Below are 18,927 nucleotides of genomic sequence, written 5' to 3'. Positions count from 1 at the left end.
CAAATGCACAAGGGCTACTAATGATTGTTTGCAGGGCTGCCCAATGCATAAAAACCTAATTTTTCTTGTTCTTTACTTTTACATGTGTGGCATTGAATAATTGTTCATTTTTATAGGCACATAAAACTTGTGATTGGAGTCTTCTTGGTAATAGGAGAGTATGCTCTTCACCCTCAAGGTGAATCAAAAATTTTGACTTGCCATTTGGTTTCAAAAGTAAGGGGTAACTGAATCTTCTTGGCATGTTTGGGAGAAAATGATTGGAATAGGAGAGTATACTCTTCACCCTTGTGGTGAATTAAAAATCTTGACTTCCAAAAGTTGATCCACTCTTTGTGTAGTTTAGAATCCTTTAGAGGGCTTGCTCTCGGAAAACCTGAGAGGAACGACCCAAGTGGAGACAAGAAAATTATCCAGCTCTTCCAACCCACTATAAACTCAAGGCTATCAAGGACACAAAACTTTGGTAGATGTAGTGTTTATCTTTTCCTAGTGTGATTGCTTATGGGATTTTAACCATAGGTAGATCACTAGGCAAGAATGCTTAAGGTACTCTTGTGATTGCAAGATTGGTTACTCACCACAAGGTGAGGTGTCCCATAATTGGGAGCAAGAGGAACACTATGAATGGAAGTCAGATCTAAAAACCCTAAGTTAGTTACTACCCTTTTTAGCCGCTCAACTTCTTGGTGCAAGGATTGATCCTAGTGGACTACCCGGATCACCCCAAGATTTACACTCTCATACATGTTTTAGCATAGCTCCACTTTGCATCTCATTCTTAGCTTAATCTTTATTTGCATTGCATCCTTCAGGAACTCCTTGGGACATTTGCATTCTTGAATCTTGTCTTTGAAACCTCCCATTGCATGGTTTACTAGCAAGAATAGTATCTCTAAGGCTCATCTAAGAGCCTTCTTATTCTTGAAATATACTCTCTTGCACTCCGTGGATAGGGAGCTCTAAGCCAGCATCCGAACATTCCAAACTCATGGAATCATTTGGATAGAAGGGTTTAGAGTGTGACACATTTCTAGTGTACATAATGTAATCACTTAAAAATGGTCATCTAGACTATTAGCCCTCTTTTCAACATTTTGACTAAATTAATTTAATCATTTATCTAGACCAAATTGCTAATAACCTATAGTTTGACTATGCTATCCTAAGTTCATTATTTGATTAAAAGAACATATCCCCTTTTAATTAAATAAAAGACCCCATTCTTCTAACCCACTTAAAGTGCACACATAAAATCATTTTTCTATTTTGCAATTAAAAGAAAAGGCTTTGTGACTTTTGTCTTATATGACAGGTCAACTTATATTCTATTGGTTGATTTGTGTGTGCACATGGATCACTCCTCTTTTCAAATTTCACCGTTGATCATCCACCATCATCTTGATCTCTAGAATGTCTCCTTTTAATTAAATAAAAGACCCCATTCTTCTAACCCACTTAAAGTGCACACATAAAATCTTTTTTTTATTTTGCAATTAAAAGAAAAGGCTTTGTGACTTTTGTCTTATATGACAAGTCAACTTATATTCTATTGGTTGATTTGTGTGTGCACATGGATCACTCCTCTTTTCAAATTCCACTATTGATCATCCACCATCTTCATCTTGATCTCTACCATCCGTACAACTTTAAAAGAGATAGAGCTTTCCCCTTCAATCTATCCTCATTTTGAATATTGTTATGCTACAGATTTTCTAACAGATTTCTTTGGAGCTTTGTGGAGAACTTCTATTTCTTGTCTACATTCTCTCATCCATGGCATCATGGCATTCTAGCTTAGCTTAGCTTTTATTTTTACATGTAGTTTAATCTCACATAGCTTAAAATTTGGTTTTGTAACACTCTCATACATGTTTTAGCATAGCTCCACTTTGCATCTCATTTTAGCTTAATTTTCATTTGCATTGCATCCTTGAGGAACTCTTTGAGACATTTGCATTCTTGAATCTTGTCTTTGAAACCTCCCATTGCATGGTTTACTAGAAAGAATAGTATCTCTAAGGCTCATCTGAGAGTTTTCTTATTCTTGAAATATACTCTCTTGCACTCCATGGATAGGGAGCTCTAAGCTAGCATCCAAGCATTCCAAACTCATGGAATCGTTTGGATAGAAGGGTTTAGAGTGGGACACTTTTGAGTGTTGATGCCATGGATGAGAGAATGTAGACAAGAAATAGAAGTTCTCCACAAAGCTCCAAAGAAACCTGTTAGAAAACCTGTAGCATAACAATATTCAAAATGAGGATGGATTGAAGGGGAAAGCTCTCTCCCTTTTAAAGTTGTACAGACAGTAGAGATCAAGATGAAGATGGTGGATGATCAACGGTGGAATTTGAAAAGAGGAGTGATCCATATGCACACACAAATCAACCAATAGAATATAAGTTGACTTGTCATATAAGAAAAAAGTCACTAAGCCTTTTCTTTTAATTGTAAAATAGAAAAAGGATTTTATGTGTGCACTTTAAGTGGGTTAGAAGAATGGGGTCTTTTATTTAATTAAAAGGGGACATGTTCTTTTATGACATATGTCCCCAAGGGTCCTAGGATCCTTAGGGACATATTAGAATCATTCATATGGGTCAAACGGAGGTCATAAGTTGACCAATGACCCCCTTTGACCCATTAAATAATGACATATGTCCCTGCGGATCCTAAGACACTTAGAAACATATTAGAATCATTCTTATGGGACAAAGGGGGTCATAGGTTGACCTATGAACCCCTTCAACTCATTAAATGATGACATATGTCAATAGGGGTCCTAGGACCCCTAAGAACATATTAGAATCGTTCTTATGGGTCAAAGGGGGTTGTAGGATGACCTATGACCCCCTTCGACCCATTACATGATGACATATGTCCCTAGGGGTCCTAAGAACCCTAAGGACATATTAAAATCTTTCTAATGGGTCAAAGGGAGTCATTGGGTGACCTATGACCTCTTTCAACCCATTACTTGATGAAATATGTCCAAAGGGGTCCTAGGCCCCTTAAGGACATATTAGAACGATTCATATGGGTCAAAGAGGGTCATTGGTTGACCTATGACCCTCTTTGAACCATTAAATAATGACATATCTCCCTAGGGGTCAATCGTTCTTATGGCTCAAAGAGGGTCATAGGTTGACCTATGACCCCCTTTGACATATTACATGATGACATATGTCTCTAGGGGTCCCAAGACCCTTAGAAACATATTAGATTCATTCATATGGGTCAAAGGGGATTATAGGTTGACCTATGACTTCCTTCGACCCATTAAATGATGACATATGTCCCTAGGGGTCCTAGGACCCCTAGGGACATATTAGAATCGTTCTTATGGGTGAAAGGGGGTCATAGGTAACCCATTATATGATGAAATATGTCCTTAGGGGTCTTAGGACCCCTATGGACATCTTAGAATCGTTCATGACACATTACATGATGACATATGTCTTTAAGGGTCCTAAGACCCCTAGGCACATATTAGAATTATTCATATGGGTCAAAGGGAGTCATATGTTAACCTATGACCCCCTTTGACCCATTAGATGACGACATATGTCCTTAGGGGTCCTAGGACCCTTAGGGACATATGTCATCATCTAATGGGTCAAATGGGGTCATAGGTAAACCTATGACCCCATTCAACTCATTAAATGATTGACATCTTTTCTTAGCGGTCGTAGGACCCCTAAGGACATATTAGAATCATTCGTATGAGTCAAAGGGAGTAAAAGGTTGACCTATGACTACCTTCGACACATTACATGATGACATATGTATTGGAATGCTTCATATAGGTCAAATCAGGTCATAGGTTGACCTATCACCCCCTTTGACCCATTAAATGACAACATATGTTTCTAAGGGTCCAAGGACTCCTAAAAAAATATTAAAATTGTTTTTATGGGTCAAAAGGGGTCATAGGGTAACCTATTACCCCCTTCGAACTATTACATGATGACATATGTCCCTAGGGGTCTTAGGACCCCTGCGAACATATTAAAATACTTCATATGGGTCAAAGGGGGTCATAGGTTGACCTATGACCCCCTTTGACCCATTAAATGATGACATATGTCTCTAGGGGTCCTGGGACTCCTAGGGACATATTAGAATTGTTCTTATGGGTCAAAGGGGGTCATAAGTTGACCTATGACCCCTTTCAAACAATTACATGATGACCTATGTTTCTAGGGGTCTTAGGGCCCCTAGGGAGATATTAGAATCATTCTTATGGGTCAAAGGGGGTCATAGCTTGACCTATGACCCCCTTAAACCCATCACATGATGACATATGTCACTAGGGGTCTTAGAACACTTAGGGACATATTAGAATTGTTCTTATGGGTCAAAGGGGCTCATAGGGTGACCTCTGACCTCCTTCATCCCATTACATGATGACATATGTCTCTAGGGGTCCTAAGATGCCTAGGGATATATTAGAATTGTTCTTCTGTGTCAAAGGGGGTGATAGGTTGACTTATGATCCAGTTCGACACATTACATGATGACATATGTCCCTAGGGGTCCTAAGACCCCTAGGGACATATTAGAATGCTTCATATGCGTAAAAAAGTTTCATAGGTTGACCTATGACCTCCTTTGACCCATTAAATGATGACATATGTACCTAGTAGTCTTAAGACCCTTAGAGACATATTATAATCATTTGTATGGGTCAAAGGGAGTCATAGGTCACCCTTCCACCCATTAAATGATGACATATGTCCCTACGGGACCTAGCACCCCTAGCGATATATAAGAATGGTTAATATGAGTGAAAGGGGGTCATAGATTGACCTATGACCCCCTTCAACCCATTACATGATGACATATGTCCCTAATGGTCCTAGGACCCCTAGGGATATATTAGAATCGTTCACGACCCATTACATTACGACATATGTCTCTAGGAGTCCTAGGACCCCTAAGGACATATTAGAATCTTTTATATGGATCAAAGGGGGTCATAGGTTGACCTATTACACCCTTTAACCCATTACATGATGATATATGTCCCTAAGGGTCCTAGGACCCCTAGGGACATATTAGAATCATTCATATGGGTCCAAAAGAGTCATAGGTTGACCTATGACCCCCTTTGACCTATTACATAATGACATATGTCCCTAGTGTTCCTAAGACCTCTAGGGACATATTAGAATCATTCTTATGGGTCAAAGGGGGTCATAGTTTGACCTATGACCCCCTTACACCAATTACATGATGACATATATCACTAGGGGTCCTAGAATGCCTAGGGACATATTAGAATCATTCTTATGGGTCAAAGGGGCTCAGAGGGTGACATATGACCCCCTTCGACCAATTACATGAGGACCTATGTTCTTAGGGGTCCTAGGGCCCATAAAGAGATATTAGAATTGTTCTTATGGGTCAAAGGGGGTCATAGGGTGACCTATGAACCCCTTCGACCCATTAAATGACTACATATGTCCCTAAGAGTCCAAGGACTCTTAGGGATATATTAGAATCATTCATATGGGTCAAAGGGGGTCATAGATTGGCCTATGACCCCCTTCGACCCATTAAATTATGACATATATCTCTGGGGACATATTAGAATCATTCTTATGGGTCAAAGGGGCTCATAGGTTGACCTATGACCCCCTTCGATCCATTAAATGTTGACACATCTCCTTAGCGATCCTAGGACCCCTAGGGGCATATTAAAATCATTATTATGGCTCAAAGGGGGTCATAAGCTGACCTATGACCCCCTTCAACATATTACATGATGACATATGTCCCTAGGGGTCCTAGTACCCCTAAGAACATATTAGATTCCATCATATTGGTCAAAGGTGGTCATAGGTTCACCTATGACCCCCTTCGACCCATTAAATGATGACATATGTCCCTAAGACTCTTAGGATCCCTATGAAAATATTAGAATTGTTCATATAGGTCAAAGGGGATCATAGGTTGACCTATGACATGCTTCAACCCATTACATGGGGACATATGTCTCTAAGGTTCTTAGGACCTCTAAGGACATATTAGAATCATTCTTATGGGTAAAAGGGGGTCATAGCTTGACCTATGACCCCCTTAGACCTATTACATGATGACATATGTCACTAGGGGTCCTAGAACTCCTAGGGACATATTAGAATCATTCTTATGAGTCAAAGGGGCTCACAGGGTGACCTATGACCCCTTTCAATCCATTACATGATGACATATATCTCTAAAAGTCCAAGGACCCCTAGGGACATATTAGAATCATTCTTTGTCAAAGGGGGTCATAGGTTGACTTATGACCCACTTTGATACATTATATGACAAAATATGTCCCTAGGGGTCCTAAGACCTCTAGGGACATATTATAATGCTTCATATGGGTTAAAAGGTTTCATAAGTTGACATATGACCCTCTTCGACTCATTAAATGACAACATATGTACTTAGTGGTCCTAGGACCCCTAGGGATGTATTAGAATCATTCTTGTGGGTTAAAGGGGGTCATAGAGTCACATATTACCCCCTTCCATGCATTAAATGATGACATATGTCCTTAGAGATCCTAAGACCCCTAGGGAAATATAAGAATTGTTAATATGGGTCAAAGGGGGTCATAGATTAACCTATGATCCCCTTAGACCCATTACATGATGACATATGTCCCTAGGGGTCTTAAGACCCCTATGGACATATTAGAATTGTTCATGACCCATTACATTATTATATATGTCCCTAGGGGTCATAAGACCCTTGAAGACATATTAGAATAGTTTATATGGGTCAAACAGGGTCATAGGTTAACCTATGACCCTTTTTGACCCATTACATGATGATATATGTCCCTAGGGGTCCTAGGACACTTAGGAACATATTAGAATCATTCATATGGGTCCAAGGGGGTCATAGGTTGACCTATAACCCCCTTTGACCCATGACATGATGACATATGTCCCTAGGGGTCCTACCCCTAGGGACATTTTATAATCATTCATATGGGTCAAAGGGGGTCATAGGTAGACTTATGACCCCCTTCGATCCGTTAAATGATGATATATGTTAGTAGAGTTTCTGGGACCCCTAAGGACATATTAGAATCATTTGTATAGGTCAAAAAGAGTCATAGGTTGACCAATGACCACCTTCGATCCATTACATGATGATATATGTCCCTAGGGGTCCTAGGTTGATCAATGACCACCTTCGACCCATTACATGATGACATATGTCTCTAAGGGTCCTAAGACCCCTAGGGACATATTAGAATGCTTCATATGGGTCAAATGGGGTCATAGGTCACATATTAAATGACAACATATGTTCTTAGGTGTCCTAGGACCCCTAAAGACATATTAGAATCATTCTTATGGGTCAAAGGGGGTCATAGGTCATCCCTTAAAACTATTACATGACGACATATGTCCTTAGGGGTCCTAGGACCCCTACAAACATATTCGAATGCTTCATATGGGTCAACGGGGTTCATAGGTTGACTTATGACCTTTTTTGATCGATTAAATGATGACATATGTCCTTAGAGGTGCTAGGACCTCTAGGGACATATGTCATTATGTAATGAGTCGAAGGGGGTCATAGGTCAACCTATGTCACTCTTTGACCCATTTGAAAGATTCTAATGTCTTTAAGGGTCCTACGACCCCTAGGGGCATATGTAATCTTTTAATGGGTCGAAGGGGGTCAGAGGTCAACATGTGACCCCTTTTGACCCATAATAATGATTCTAATATGTCCCTAGGGGTCCTAAGACCCCTAGGGACATATGTCGTCATATAATTTGACTAATAAGAATGATTCTAATATGTCCCTAGGGGTCCTAGGACCCATTTGGACATATGTCATCATGTAATAGGTCGAAGGGGGTCATAGGTCAACCTATGACCCCTTTTGACCCATAAGAAGCATTTGAATATGTCCCTAGGGGTTCTAGGATCCCTAGATACATATGTCATCATGTAATGGGTCAAATGAGGTCAAAGCTCAACCTATAATACTCTTAGACCATAAGAATGATTCTAATATGTCCCTAGGGTTTTGAGGGCCCCCAAGGACATATGTCATCATGTAATAGGTCAAAGCGGGTCATTGGTCAACCTATGAACATCTTTGACCCATCAAAATGATTATAATATTTCTCTAGGGGTCCTAAAACCCATAGCGACATATGTTGTCATGTAATACATCGAAGGTGGTCATAGGTCAACGTATGACACCCTTTGACCCATAAGAACGATTCTCATATGTCTCTAGGGGTCCTAGGGACATATGTCATCATGTAGTGGGTCAAAGGGGATCATAGGTCAACCTATGACCCCTTTTGACCCATATGAACTATTCTAAGATACTTTTAGGGGTCCTAAGACCCGTAGGGACATATAATATCATTTAATGGATCGAAGAGGATCATAGATCAACCAATGACCCCCTTCGACCCATATGAACGATTCTAATATGTCCCTATGGGTCATAGGACCCCTAGGGACATGTCATCATGTAATGTATCGATGGGGATCATAGGTCAACTTATGACCCCATTTGACCTATAAGAATGACTCTCATATGTTGCTAGGGGTCCTAGGGACATATGTCATCATGTAATGGATGAAAGGCCTTTGACCCATATGAACAATTCTGATATGTCCCTAGGGGTCCTAGGACCCCTAGGGACATATGTCATCATTTAAATGGTCAAAGGGGGTCATAGGTCAACCTATGACCCCTTTTGACCCATATGAACAATTCTAATATGTCCCTTGGTGTCCTATGACCCCTAGGGACATATGTCATCATGTAATAGGTCGAAGGGGGTCATAGGTTGACCTATGACTCCCTTTGACTTATAAAAATGATTCTAATATGTCCCTAGGGGTCCTAGGACCCTTAGGGACATATGTCATCATGTAATGGGTCAAAGTTTGTCATAGGTCACCCTATGACCCGCTTTGACCCATAAGAATGATTCTAATATGTCCCTAGGGGTCCTAGGACCCGTAGGGACATATGTCCTCATGCAAAGGGTCAAAGGGGGTCATAGGTCAACCTATGACCCCCTTTGACCCATAAGAACAATTCTAATATGTTCTTAGGGGTCTTAGGGCCCCTTTGGACATGTCATCATGTAATGGGTCGAAAGGGGTTATAATTCAACCTATGATCCCCTTTGACCCATAAGAAGAATTCGAATATGTCCATAAGGATTCTAGGACCCCTAGGGACATATGTCATCATGTAATGGGTCAAAGGGGGTCATATGTCAACCTATGAACCCTTAGACACATAAGAATGATTCTAATATATCCCTAGGGTTTTGAGGACCACTAGGAACATATATGTCATCATTTAATGGGTTGAAGAAGGTCATAGGTCAACTTATGACCCCCTTTGACCCATATGAATAATTCTAATATGTCCCTAGGTGTCCTATGACCCCTAGGGACATATGTCATCATTTAATGGATTGAAGGGGGTCATAGGTTGACCTATGATTCCTGTCAACCCATAAGAATGATTCTAATATGTCCCCAAGGGTCTTAGGACCCCTAAGGACATATGTCATCATATAATGGGTTGAAGGTTGTCATAAGTCACCCTATGACCCCTTTTTACCCATAAGAATGATTCTAATATGTCCCTAGGGCTCATAGGACTTCTAGGAACATATGTCATCATGTAAAAGGTTAAAATAGGTCATAGGTACACCTATGACCCCCTAGACCCATAAGAATGATTCTAATATGTCCCTCAGCTTTCGAGGACCCCTAGGGACATATGTCATCATGTAATGGGTCGAAGCAGATCATTGGTCAACCTATTACCACCTTTGACCCATAAGAATGATTCTAATATTTCTCTAGAGGTCATAGGATCCCTAAGGACATATATTGTCATATAATACATCGAAGGGGGTCATAGGTCAACCTATGACACCCTTTTGACCCATAAGAATGATTCTCATATGTCCCTAGGGGTCCCAGGGACATATGTTGTGATGTAATAGGTCAAAGGGGGTCATAGGTCAACCTATGACCCCCTTTGACCCATATGAACAATTCTAATATGTCACTAGGGGTCCTAGAACTCTTAGGGACATATCTCATCTTTTAATCGATCGACCTATATGAACAATTCTAAGATGTCCCTAGGGGTCATAAGACCCCTAGAGATATATGTTATCATGTAATGTGTCGAAGGGGGTCATAGGTTGAGGGGGTCATAGGTCAACCTATGACCCCATTTGACCCATTAGAATGACTCTATGTCCCTAGGGGTCTTATTGACATATATCATCATGTAATGAGTGAAAGGACCTATGACCCCCTTTGACTTATATGAACAATTGTAAGATGTCCCTAGGTGTCTTAGGACCCCTAGGGACATATGTCATCATTTAATGGGTCGAAAGGGGTCATAGGTCAACCTATGACCCCCTTTGACTCATATGAACAATTCTAATATGTCTTTAGGTGTCCTATGACCCCTAGGAACATATGTCATCATGTAATGGGTCAAAGGTTGTCATAGGTCACTCTGTGACCCTGTTTGACCTATAAGAATGATTCTAATGTGTCGCTAGGGGTCCTACAACCCCTAAGGACATATGTCATCATTTGAAAGGTCAAAGGGGGTCATAAGTCATCCTATGACCCCTTTTGATCCATAAGAACAATTCTAATATGTCCTTAGGGGTCCTAGAACCCCTTTGGACATATGTCGTCATATAATGGGTTGAAAGGGGTCATAGGTCAACCTATGATCCCTTTTGACCCATAAAAAATATTCAAATATGTCTCTAGGGGTTCTATGACCCCTAGGGACATATGTCATCATGTAATGGGTCAAAGGGGGTCATATGTCAACATATGATCCCTTTAGACACATAAGAATGATTCTAATATGTCCCCAGGGTTATGAGGACTAATAGGGACATATGTCATCATGTAATGGGTCGAAGCAGGTCATAGGTTAACCTATGACCACCTTTGACCCATAAGAACAATTCTAATATTTTTTTAGGGGTCTTAGGATCCCTAAGGACATATGTCATCATGTAATGCATCAAAGAGGGTCATAGGTCAACCTATGACCCCCTTTGACCCATACGAACAATTCTCATATGTCCCTAGGGGTCCTAGGGACATATGTCATTATGTAATGGGTCAAAGGGGGTCATAGGTCAACCTATTACCCCCTTTGACCCATATGAACAATTCTAATATGTCCTTAGGGTTCCTAGGACCCCTAGGGACATATTAGAATTGTTCATATAGGTCAAAGGGAATCATAGGTCAACCTATGATCCCCTTCGACCCTTATGAACAATTCTAATATCTCCCTAGGGGTCCTAGGACCCCTAGGGACATATTTCATTATGTAATGTGTCGAAGGGGGTCATAAGTCAACCTATGACCCCCTTTGACCCATAAGAATGATTCTCATATGTCCCTAGGGGTCTTAGAGACATATGTCATCATGGAATGGGTCAAAGTAGGTCATAGGTCAACCTATGACCCCCTTTGACCCATATGAACAATTCTAATATGTTCCTAAGAGTCCTAGGACCGCTAGGGAGATATGTCATCATTTAATGGATTGAAGGGGCTCATAGGTCAATCTATGACCCCCTTGACCTATATGAAAATTGCTAATATGTCCTTAGGGGTCCTAAGACCCTTAAGGACATATGTGATCATTTATTGGGTCAAAAGAGGTCATAGGTCAACCTATGACCCTGTTTGACCCATATGAACAATTCTAATATGTCCCTACGGGTCCTAGGACCCCTAAGGATATATGTCATCATTTAATAGGTCAAAGGGAGTCATAAGTCACCCTGCGATTTCCTTTGACCTATATGAGCAATTCTAATATGTCCCTAGGGATCCTAGGATCCCTAAGGACATATGTCTTCATGTAATGGGTATAATGGAGTCATAGGTCAACCTATGACCCCCTTTGACCCATATGAATGATTCTAATATGTCCCTAGGGGTCCCAGGACCCCTAGAGACATATTTCGTCATGTAATGTGTCGGAGGGGGTCATAGGTCAACCTATGACCCCCTTCGACCCGTAAGAACGATTTTAATATGTCCCTATGGGTCCTAGGACCCTTAGGGACATATGTCATTATATAATGGGTCAAAGGGGATCATAGGTCAACCTATGACCCCCTTCGACCCATATGAACGATTCTAATATGTCCCTAGGGGTGCTAGGACCCCTAGGGACATATGTCATCATGTAATTGGTGGAAGGGGATTATAGGTCAACCTATGATGCCCTTTGACCCATATAAATGATTCTAATATGTCCCTAGGCATCTTAGGACCCCTAGGGAGATATGTCACCATTTAATGGGCGGAAGGGGGTTATAAGTCAACCTATGACCCCCTTTAACCTATAAGAATGATTCTAATATGTCCCTAAGGGTCCTAGACCCCTAGGGACGTATGTTGTCATTTAATGGTTTGGAGGGGGTCATAGGTCAACCTATGACCCTCTTTGATCCATAAGAATGATTATAATATGTCCCTAGTGGTCCTAGGACACCTAGGGGCGTATGTCGTCATGTAATGTGTTGAAGGGAGTCATAGGTCAACCTATGACCCACTTCGACCCATAAGAACGATTCTAATATGTCACTAGGGGTCCTAGGACCCCTAGGGACATATGTCGTTGTGTAATTGGTCGAAAGGGGTCATAGGTCAACCTATGACCCCCTTTGAGTCATATATATTAATAATATACATATATATTAATAACATACATATTAATATAATAATATATATTAATAACATATATATATATAACGTTATTATATTTAATAAAAATATTACATTATTATATATATTAATAGCATATATATTACGTTATTATTTTTAATAAAAATATTACATATATATATGTATATATAATGTTATTACATTTAGTAAAAATAAGAATAATATAAATTATATTTATAGATTATAATAATAATAACATAATATATTAATATATTATATGTTATATCTTTACATTATATATATATATATATATATATATATATATATATATATAACAAAAGTAATTTATAAATCATAGGCTATAACTCTTAAATTCAGTTTTCCCTCCAAAATGGGTTGGGATTTGAAATTTCTCACCAAAATTCACCGAGTCATATCTGATATCCGATTTGAAATCAGATATCTGATTAGGCTTGGTATTTACCAAGCCTACCCGGTCAACCCAAAATACGTGTTTGAAGAGGATTTTAGTAATACTCAAACTTCGGGTAGCCGTCTGACAATGTTATTTTGATCAAAATTGAATGAAACGAAAATGGTGTTTTAATATCACTCTTGAGATTTCATCGATATAATTTTTGTCAAATTCTGAGTTCGATAAATATTTATTAGTTAATTATCAATGAAGATTATTGTAAAGTGTTGATTGACATACTGATTGAAAAATAGCTATAACTTTCAAATGATATAACATTTTTTAAATCTAAAAGTTGCGTCACATTCTATGCTTTTCCTAGTATAAGAAAAAAATAAAAAAAATAAAATTTGGTAAAATTTTCTATTAGTTAAGGTGGTCAGACATGGGACTTTTTTTTTTCGAAAATATTTTGGTAGAAAATTCATATTTAATTATTTATTTGGAATAAAAATAACAAAAAATATGTGTCACATCCGGGCATAAGCCTACTTTTCATATCTATAATTATATTAAAAAAATATTATCATTTGATTTTAATTAAGGTGGTCAGACATACACCTACTTTTTATTTTTGCGCTAAAATTTTCGTAGTACTGCATTGAAATTCAAACTTTTGACCAATCAATTATTTTTTTCTCCTAATAAGGCCTAGTAGTTTAGAAACTACATTCAATTTCTTATAGATTATTTTCGTACAACTTTTTGATATAAAGTCCATAACCACTTCAAAATTATGTGTCAAGTTGACATAATCCTGATTTACTAATTTTTCACTGCCACTTAAGGCCATAGTTTGGTACACCATGATCCTGCACATGCCCACATGCTCTTGTTGATGCATCACTAAACTTCATTTAGTGAGCTTTAGATAAGAGAGTAACCCCTAGCTTACCTCTTAGATATAAATGCATCCTTAGTTGATGACTTCATTAATATGTTTGGAATTTGTTCTTTAGTATTCACATATTCCAATCTCACCTCTTTGTCTTGCACCAATTCTCTTAGAAAATAATATTTTATTGCAATGTTCTTCATCTTGGTATGCATCACAAAATTATTTGATATATTAATTACATTGATGTTATCACAAAAGATAACCGCTAGATCCTTGATTTCTACCTTCATACCTGCCAACAGTTGCTTGAACCAAACAAAATTGGAAAAATTAACTACTGTTGCAACATACTCTACCTCTAGTGTAGATTGAAAAATGCAATTCTACCTTTTTCTTGTCCAATACACTAGTCTCTTACCAATAAAGAATTCTCCACCACTAGTGCTCTTTCTGTCATCAACACTTTCTACCAAATCAAAATTAGGGAAGGCTTTCAAATCAAATTTGCCTCCTTTCTTGTACCATAATCCATAGTCCTCAATACCCTTTAGATACCTCATGATTCTCTTTATTTCCATCATATGATTTTATTTAGGACTAGTTGAAGGTCTTGCCACCATACTAACTTTTAATACAATATTAGGCCTTGTATGCACTATATATTTCAATTTTCTAATCATTGATCTGTATGTGGTCTGATCTACCTCCTTAGAATCATCATTTTTGGAAAGCTTATGTCCAATAGACATAGGTATTCTAGCTGGTCTTGAATCCTCCATTTAAACTTCTTTAGTATCTCCTTCATATATTTAGATTTAGTAATGTAGATACCATCTTTCTTATGTTGAATTTTCAAGACAACAAAGAATTTGATTTCTCCAAACATTGACATCTCAAATTTCTTACTCATTTCCTCTTAAAAAGATTTGCACAAATCATCATTTCTAGTAAATAGTGTATCATCCAAAAAGATCTCTACCAAAACAATCTTCTTGTCTAGTCCTTCTTTGATGTATAATTTGTTGTTATCATTTGTTCTTTGAAAACCAATCTTTATCAAATAATTATGAAGGATTTCATACCAAGCTCTAAAAGCTTTTTTGAGATCATACAATGCTTTGTGTAGTTTACCTACCATATCTTTTTTTTTAGGGTCTACAAAACCTTCAAGTTTCTCTATGTAGACCTTCTTTAGAATTCCATTCATGAATGTAGATTTCATATCCATCTGATATACTTTAAATCGTTTATGTGAAACATAAAAAAGTAAAGTTCTAACACCTTCTAATCTTGCAACAAGAGCAAAAATTTTACTATAATCAATTCCTTCCTCTTGAGAATAACCTTTGTATACTAACCTTACTTTATTTCTTGAAACTTCTCCATCTTTATTCAACTTATTTTTGAACACCCACTTTGTGCCAATTATAGTCTTATCTTTGGGTTTAGGAACAAGAGTCAAGGTCTTATTCATTTCTATCTATTCTATCTATTAATTAATTGCTTCAATCCAACTTTTATTAGCTAAAGCATCTTTAACTATTCTAGGTTCAAATTTAGTAAGAAAACATGTACCTTTCAATTTGTCCCTCATCATTGTACCTTCTAACTTGTCTCCAATGACTTACTCAGGTGCATGGTGCCTTCTAATATATCTTACTAAGACAAGCACTTTGGATTTAGAAATTGTTCCACTTGCCTCATCATGATCTTCTACATTATGCTTGGATCCCATTATCTATGACTTAGGTCCTTCAAATTCATACTTGGGTTGCACTTGCTGCAACTCGGTAGTTTTTTATTATGATTTAGATCCTTCAGATTCTGACTTAGGTTGCACTAGCTGCAACTCAAGTGCTTCTAGAGATTTTGGGGACTCAGAAGGTGAATTTCTCTAACTTCCAATTAGATTAGGCAATGTATCAAGTTTAAGATAAATAAAATTTATGTAATCTTTAGGTTCTTTGGTGCTCTCTTCTTCACTCTTTTCTACAAACTCATCAATCTTCACAAGTACACTTTTTGTGATCTTATGAGTAGTTAGATTCAAATATATGTATGCTTTACTTCTATTGGAGTATCCTAGGATTAATCCTTCATCAATTTTGACATCAAATTTTCCTTGCATAGCCTCCTTCAAGATATAACATTTGCTACCAAATAATTTCAAGTAACTTACATTAGGTTTGTAGCCACCATAGTTTATAAGGAATTTGATTTGAGTGTTTCTTCAGTTGTACTCTATTTAAGGTATGAAATTTTGTACCAATTGCTTCTTTTTAGTATTTGATTGCAATGTTCTTTTCTATCATCAAGGTTCTTGTATAATCCATAATTGATCTATTCCTTCTTTCTACTATACCATTTTGTTGTTGTGTACCAGGGGATGATACTTGTCTTTCGATTCCTTTCTTAGTGTAGAATTCATTAAATTAATTGGAAATGAATTCACATCCTCTGTCTAACCTTAAACACTTCAGTTTCTTTCTCACCTCTTGCTAGATACCACTTGAACTTTTGAAAGGCTTCAAACTTGTCTCTCAGATACATAATAGTCATCATTCTAGAATAATCATTAAAAAAAAAAAAGAGTACTTTTCTCCACTATATCTCTCTATGCTGATAGGTCAACAAAGGTCTATATGAACTAGCTCCAAGACTTGTTTAGAATGATAGTTCTTACTGTACACTCGATTTGTGTCACACTCTAAACCCTTCTATCCAAACGATTCCATGAGTTGGAATGCTTAGATGCCGGCTTAGAGCTCCCTATCCATGGAGTGCAAGAGAGTATATTTTAAGAATAAGAAGGCTCTCAAATGAGCCTTAGAGATACTCTTCTTGCTAGTAAACCATGCAATGGGAGGTTCCAAAGACAAGATGCAAGAATGCAAATGTCCCAAGGAGTTCCTAAAGGATGCAATGCAAATGAAGATTAAGCTAGAATGAATATGAAAAGTGAAGCTATTCTAAGCATGGATGAGAGTGTTACAATCCAAATATTAAGCTATGTGAGAGATTATTGAAAAATAAAAGCTAAACTAACATGCTATGGTATGAGAGAATGTAGACAAGAAATAGAAGTTCTCCACAAAGCTCCAAAGAAACCTATTAGAAAACCTGCAGCATAACAATGTTCAAAAGATGGATCGATTGAGGGGGAAAGCTCTCTCCCTTTTAAAGATGTATGGATGGTGGAGATCAAGATGAAGATGGTGGATGATCAACGGTGGAATTCAAAAATAGGAGTGATCCATGTGCACACACAAATCAACCAATAGAATATAAGTTGACTTGTCATATAAGACAAAAGTCACAAAGCCTTTTCTTTTAATTGCAAAATAGAAAAAGGACTTTATGTGTGCACTTTAAGTGGGTTAGAAGAATGGGGTCTTTTATTTAATTAAAAGGGGACATGTTCTTTTAATCAAATAATGAACTTAGGATAGCATAGTCAAACTATAGGTTATAATCAAATAAATTGATTATTAGCAATTTGGTCTAGGTAAATGATTAAATTAATTTAGCCAAAATGCTGAGAAGGGGGCTAATAGTCTAGATGACCATTTTTAGGTGATTACATTTGCCCCTCTTTGACTAATGCGTGATCGATCTGGGAACACATTATGTCAAAGAAAATCGAAGCCAAGTAGGCGATGATAGATATAGATGTCTAATTCTGAAGAGTGAAATGCAGAAATAGATAGCAAGTCCTAAATGCACAGCCTGATAGCAGTAGTACTGAACACTAGGAAGAGATGATGTTAGAATTCAAGAAGAATACTAACACTTAGAAAAGCAGATAGAGTGAGAGCAAGTGAGAAGATCAAACAAATGCTCCTAAGCAGTGATAGAGTATTTATGCCCCCTCGGGATCGAAATTGAAATGAGGTAAGGGGATGCAAAAACTGGCTAGAAATGAGAAAATTAGAATATAGCAATGTCCAAGATGACAGATAGATGATTAGAACCCAAGAATGACTATATAAAAAATTTGATAAAATGCCCCAGTTTGACTAGAGTTGACCTTGAAGGATATAGCATAAAAATAAGGTCGAAATGAGTAGAAAGGTGATTTTAGACATGAAATAGTGAATTTAAGTAGATATGAAGTATGGAAATGATGAAGACATGAAGAAATGAAGATGCCCCAGTGATGATTCAGAGATTAGACCTCAAAAGGTCAGCTAACTGCTCAGAAGAAAGTAGAATTTTAAAAGACAATTTTGACCATCAAGATGAACTCGAATTTGGATTTCGATCCCGAAAATGAATCCAGGATGTTGAAATTATTTAAGAGGTCAAAACTTTATATAATGCGATGATAAGATAGAAAAGAGATGAAGCAAAAGATTAAGAAGGTGAAAAGACATGAACAAGAAGAAAGTAAAGAAATATATGAAAGGAGTTAGCTGATATGTCCGCAGAAAGATGAAGAGAGAGCTCTCCCCATATGCAAGAATGCAAGACTAAGCTAGAAAATGAACCTAAAATGCAAGCTAATATGCAAAGTGGTTTACCAGCAAGAAGCGCATAACATTTAGACTCTTAATTTCATCATTGAGCATTTATTAGGGACATCATGAGATCATACAACCATCACTAGTATAACTATGAGGATATGAATATGATCGATATTAGATAGGTATGTGGAAATCCAATCTAAGCATCAGAGACATGTAAGTCAAGATAACTACATGATTAGATTCCCTAAGTTTAATTTAGCAAGATTACACCTATATCAAGGCATAAGTGCTAGGATAAACCCTGAGTGCGGTCTTGCAAAACAATCAAGGATGATACATTTATAAGTCAAAGTGTTGAATAGGACAAGCATGAATGCTTACAACACTATAGACAAACAAAAGTATACCCACAAG

The sequence above is a fragment of the Cupressus sempervirens genome, chromosome 6, assembly GCF_028749045.1.
Source record: "Cupressus sempervirens isolate cs-2001-9-10 chromosome 6, ASM2874904v1, whole genome shotgun sequence".
Classification (NCBI taxonomy): Eukaryota; Viridiplantae; Streptophyta; class Pinopsida; order Cupressales; family Cupressaceae; genus Cupressus; species Cupressus sempervirens.
This window is presented reverse-complemented; position numbering follows the sequence as displayed.